This window comes from Balaenoptera acutorostrata, chromosome 19 (assembly GCF_949987535.1).
Source record: "Balaenoptera acutorostrata chromosome 19, mBalAcu1.1, whole genome shotgun sequence".
NCBI lineage: Eukaryota > Metazoa > Chordata > Mammalia > Artiodactyla > Balaenopteridae > Balaenoptera > Balaenoptera acutorostrata.
Genome location: NC_080082.1, coordinates 32,247,211 through 32,253,156, shown reverse-complemented (window position 1 = coordinate 32,253,156; position 5,946 = coordinate 32,247,211). Strand labels below are relative to the sequence as shown.

At 41.1% G+C, this 5,946-nt stretch overlaps 1 pseudogene; it reads left to right on the top strand.

Annotated features, from left to right (window-relative positions):
- The first annotated feature begins 1,635 nt into the window (after nt 1-1,635).
- Nucleotides 1,636-5,946, top strand: part of LOC114236022 (cerebral cavernous malformations 2 protein-like) — a 6,351-nt pseudogene continuing 2,040 nt past the window's right edge.

The window sequence follows — 5,946 nt, the reverse complement described above, 5'->3', positions numbered from 1 at the left end:
TGTAGAGAGCCATTCATGTTATTGAGAGGCCAGCAGGTACTGAGACCATCAGACTCTCCTTCCCCTTCTCAACCTCCTCTGAAGTCTTCAGCATTCTTTACATCTTTTCTTTTCCTCCTCCTTTTGGTTGCCTGCTTTCTAGTTGAATTCTCCTAAGATAAAAGTGCCTATAATGTAGATAAGCTATATACACATCGTTAGAACATTAAGAATAAGGTACAGGGGAGTGTTAGCTTTTGATGAAGGAGAGAAGGGCAATGATGTTATGTATCATTCTCTATGTGGCACCCAAGGCATTCAAGGTGAGGTGAGGACCCTGGGGCTCTGGGCTGGATATTTTTAAAAAGAGACACATAATTTTTACCCAAGACTTGCAGCAATGGAAAGTACCATTCCTTAGCTGTCTGATTAGGCATAAAGAAATCTTAGCACCAAAAAAATGGGGGCTGCTCATTGGAGGAAACAGACCAGGACAGGGAGGCTGGGATAGAGAGTGCAGATGAGTGCTGATGTCTTGACCGTGTCTCTTTTCACCCAGTTCCGGGATGGAATGGTCCCATCAAATTCCAGAGAGGATAAAAGCCAGGTGTGTTAGCCCAGGGAGGGGAATGGCTTCTAAAATAGATTTCCTTTGCTTTGCTTCGTGCATCACCACTGACCTCTATCATTCCCCATTTGCAAGGCACACAGAGCACATCCCTGCCCCACTGCTCTTTAGGTAAACATTAAACAGCACTGCGCGTGGAGGACAGCCAAAGTGTTTGATAATTTGTCAGCAGTGGCAAACCTGAGTGTTTCCATGCAATGCAAATTGCTTTGGCTTCCACACTGCTCCTGTCGCGTCAAGTGCTGATGGTAAATAGCCTTCCTTGGGATCACTATCAAGTATTCATTTTAACCACATTAATTTACGACGTGTTATCCCACTTTACGTTGTGCTACCTGACTTATTCACAGAGCTGGCCCTTTGGTGACTGATGTTTATTCATTCTAATCACCGTACTTGCCTGAGATTTTTAGGTTAATGGGACCCGAACTGGAAAAAGATTGTGTGCAGGGTTGTTCATGTGGGACTCATTCATGATGAAGACAGCAACAACTCCTGAAAAATCTATGTCTTTATGGCTGGGTAGTGGAGAGGGAGGAGGCCACTGGAGGGGGCTGAGTCAAATCAATTTCCTCACCTAAGGACTTCCTGAGACCCGCACATTGAGGAAGCAGCAGTAGCAACACCAACAACAGTGTAGATCTCCTTATGGTAACTTACGTTTTTCAAATCTCTTCCTGTCTATTGTTCTCACAATAACCCTGTAAGGTAAACGTGGAGGGTGGCTTAAGAGTATGGGATCTGGGCACTGACTGATGGGGTTGCAACTTGGCTTTCCCACTTACTACCCGAGTGACCTTGGGCAGGTTCCTCAACCTTTCTGGGCCTCAATTTCCTCATCTTTAAAATGGGCACAGCAATCATCATTACTACGCAGAGTTGTTACAGTAAAATGCAGAACCGAGTTGGCACGTGGATGATGGTAGTTCACCAACGGTCTCATTCCTCTTCCTCCACACACCTGGAAGGACTGCCTTTTCCTATGCTGGACCTCAGGTGTGCCCACATGTCTACCTTCGGCCAATGAAATGAAAGTGGAAGAATATGCATCACTGCCGAATGGAAGCACATGGCTGCTTGTGCAGGACACTATGGTGCCCCCAACCCCTGCTACAGGGACAGTGGAAGCCCACGCCAAGATGGAGCCCCTGAGAGCTGAAGTCCTGGAGAAAGGAGATGTGGAGCGGAGCTCCCAGACAACTCGTGATGGAGCATGAGTGAGAAATAACACTTTGTGATTATAAGGTTAACTTTTTTTAACTGAAACATAATCCTGCCTACCAAAGTGATCTAGCAATGTTAAGTATCATTATCATCATTATGTTTGTTTTACAGAAGAAGAATCTAATGCTCAGAGCACTGGTCCCAACATCACACAGCAATGATGTGATGGAAGCATAATGAAGCCCCTGTTCTTAAAGTGGATACTAAGGGGAACACAACAGAAATAGAAATTTCCTGACACAGGGAGTACTTACTACACAAGTGCAAACAACAGGCTTCACTACTTCCTGGCTGTGCCTCAGTTTCCTCATCAGTAAATGGGAATGATAAAATAGTATCTAGTGTAGAACTAAATGAGATAATACATATGAGGTACTCAAAGAATTATCTGGAGCATACTAAGTGATCAATAATGTTAGCTATTATTATTATTACTGTTATTAATAATACAAAGGACCGATTACATTACAATCAATATCACATGGTCTCATCAGTCTGTGGATACAAGCGGTTATATTTCTATAGATATGTAAGTAAGTAATAAAGCCAAACCAGAGACTCCTAATTGCCTTCATGCCTGCCTCTTCCTTATCCTCGAATTTAGTCCCCTTGTCTGCCTTCACGTGGCCAATTCCTCCTACTATTCAATAGCTCATCGACCTGGAAGCCTTCCCTGCTCATCCCACCCAAGACTGTTAGGTGCTCCCACAGAAGTGGATACAACACTTTCATAGGCTGCATTTGCTTCTTTTTACCATTGTTCAAGGTCTCTCTTCCCTTCTGGACTGGAAACTCCACGAGGGCAATCTATCTGACAGGTTCACAACAGTAGGGGTTCAATAGTCATTAATGAGAAGAAATAGCAACAACCAAAAAACACAACAGACAAGTGATACATGATATGAGCAGCCATTCACAGAAGAAACACATTCAGCCAACAACATGTGAAACGATGCTCAGCCTTGCCACATGCTAAAGAAATGTGTAAAAGCAACAATGGGATATTATTTTCACTTTATAAAATGGGGAAGAAAAACGACCTTGATAACATTAAGTGCAGGAGAGGGTAAAGAGAATAGAGCAGATCCAGACTTTACCTAAATATTGGTACAATATTTTGGATGGTAAATTAACAGTATCTATTAAAATGTTAGATGTGACCTAATAATTCTATTTCTAGGCTTCTATTTCACAGAAATAACAGCATGAGTATGTAAAGATATATATTCAAGAATGTTCATTACAGTAATTTTTATAACAACAAATAAAATTGGAACAATCGAGAATGCCTACCTATGGGTAATTAGTTAAGTGAAATTTGATACTTCTTTTTTTTTAAACTCTATATTTTATATTGGAGTATAGCTGACTAACAATGTTGTGATAGTTTCAGGTGCACAGCAAAGGGACTCAGCCATACCTACACATGTATCCATTCTCCCCCAAACTCTCCTCCCATCCAGGCTGCCACATAATATTGAGCAGAGTTCCCTGTACTATACAGTAGGTCCTTGTTGGTTATCCATTTTAAATATAACAGTGTGTACATGTTGATCCCAAACTCCCTAACAATCCCTTCCTGCCATGCTCCCCCGCCCCCAACCCCGGTAACCACAAGTTCGTTCTCTAAGTCTGTGAGTCTGTTTCTGTTTTGTAAAGAAGATCATTTGTATAATTTCTTTTTAGATTCTGCATATAACGGATATCATACTATATTTCTCTTTCTCTGTCTGGCTTACTTCACTCAGTATGACAATCTCTAGGTCCATCCATGTTGCTGCAAATGGCATTATTTCATTCTTTTTAATGGCTGAGCAATATTTCATTGTATATATGTACCACATCTTCTTTATCCATTCCTCTGTCAATGGACATTTAGGTTGCTTCCATGTCTTGGCTATTGTAAATAGTGCTGCAATGAACATTGGGGTGCATGAGTCTTTTCAAATTATGGTTTTCCCCAAAGTGGGATTGCTGGATCTTATGGTTTAATTCTTTAACCAAAAAACTGTTCAGAGCCCAGAGTCGGCTTTTTTCAAGTTGCTCTTCCCTTTCATTGTTAAAACCTTTTACAGAGTGGGGAGCATCTTCAGGAGAAAGCTTCATTTGGAGATTTCTGGAGGAACAGTCTGGCACCCAAAGACCTCGATAGCACTTGACCAAGAGAAATTCAGGAAACACCACTCTTGGCCAGCTTCAAGTGCTTAAATTACCACCACACATATAGGAAATAAACAGAACTCTGCAGAGCAAATTAAACACGTTCAGTGCTAAGGAAAACTTCTACAGAAGCGTGTCAGTGCAAGTTATGTGAATCTTGGTTGAACCTAACACAAACTGTGCGACTAACAGAAAGTTATTTCACGTCCTTGAACTCAGTCCTCAGATCTGTAAAAAGAGAGTAATATGTTAGTGAGGGCAATTAGCATTAGCTGCTGTCATAAACAAACCCAGTTTCAATAGCTTACTACAATCACAATTTATTTCTTGTTCACACAAAATTCGACATTGATGTTCCTGGTTGAGTGGCTCTCCCAGAAAGCTCTCTATGCAGCTGGGTGTCTTAAATGGGATCCCACAGAAAGCAGAGCCTGGGGAAAGGATTTATGTGCTGGCACTTTATTGGGGAGCATGATACGAGGCAGCAGGAGTGAGAACAAGGAGTGTGAAGCAGGTTAAAAGGACGAGTGAATACAAGGATGCCTCACCAAGTTGTTGGCCCCTGAGGATGATGGGGTGTGTGATGCCACAGACTCTGAGAAAGTGCGCGAAATGGGCCTCATGACTATGTATCTGATAGAAAAAGGGTGAAGCATTTATCCACTGGCTCCCACCCCCATGGATCAAAAGTTTACTCCGAGAACCTAAACAGACATTTTGCAAAGAAGATGTATGAAAGGACAACAGGTACATGAAAAGATGCTCAAACCACAATGAGATATCACCTCACACCTGTTAGAATGGTCCTCCTCAAAAGATAGGAGATAACAAATGCTGGTGTGGCTATGGGAAAAAGGGAACCCTTGTGCACTGTTGGTGGGATTGTAAATTGGTACAGTCACTAAGGAAAACAGCGTGGAGGAGCCTCAAAAAAAGAAGTATAACTACCATATAATCCAGCAATTCCACTTCTGGGACTATATCCAAAGGAAATGAAAACACCAACTCGAAAAGATACCTGTACTGCCATGTTCATAGCAGCATTATTTACCACAGCCAAGAAGTAAAAACAACCCAAGTGTCCATCAAAGGATAAATGGATAAAGAAGCTGGCCATATATATATATACACACACACACATACAATGGAATATTATTCAGCTATAAAAAATGAGATAATCCTCTCATTTGCAACAACATAGGTGGGCATTGAAGGCATTATGCTAAGTGAAATAAGTCAGAGAGAGAAAGACAAATATTGTAGGATCTCACTTACATGTGGAATCTAAAAACCACAAACAAAAAAAGAACAATCTCATAGAAAAAGAGATCAGACATTTGGTTACCAGAGGTGAAGGGGTGGGGGAGGGGAAATTTGCGGAAGGTGGTCAAAAGGTACAAATATTCAGTTATAAGATAAGTAAGTACTAGGGATGTAATGTACAACATGATGACTGTAGTTAACGCTGCTGTGTAATATATAGAAAGTTGTTAAGAGGGTAAATCTTAAGAGCTCTCATCACAAGGAGAAAAATTCTTTAATTTTTTTTCTTTTCTTTTCTTTATATTGTATCTGTATGAAATGATGGATGTTAGCTGGACCTACTGTGACAATCATTCTACAGTAGTATATGTAAGTCAAATCATCACACTGTATGCCTCAAACTTACACAATGATGTAGACAATTATTTCTCAATAAAACTGGAAAAACAAATAAACAAACAAAAAATTTTCCCCAATGGAGCCTTCACACCTCCACACTTTTGAATTATCTATATATTCACCATCAACAATGAAGCTTTGGTGTAAGTAAGACTTGCAGTCTTGAACCTTTGTCGAGCTGGTAATCAGAGCATGACTTGAATAACGTACAGGGGAATCTGAAGAGGTGCTCCTGGGATGTCACACACAGAGACCCAGGGATTAAGGGGCATAGGCTTCTTCCATATTGTAGC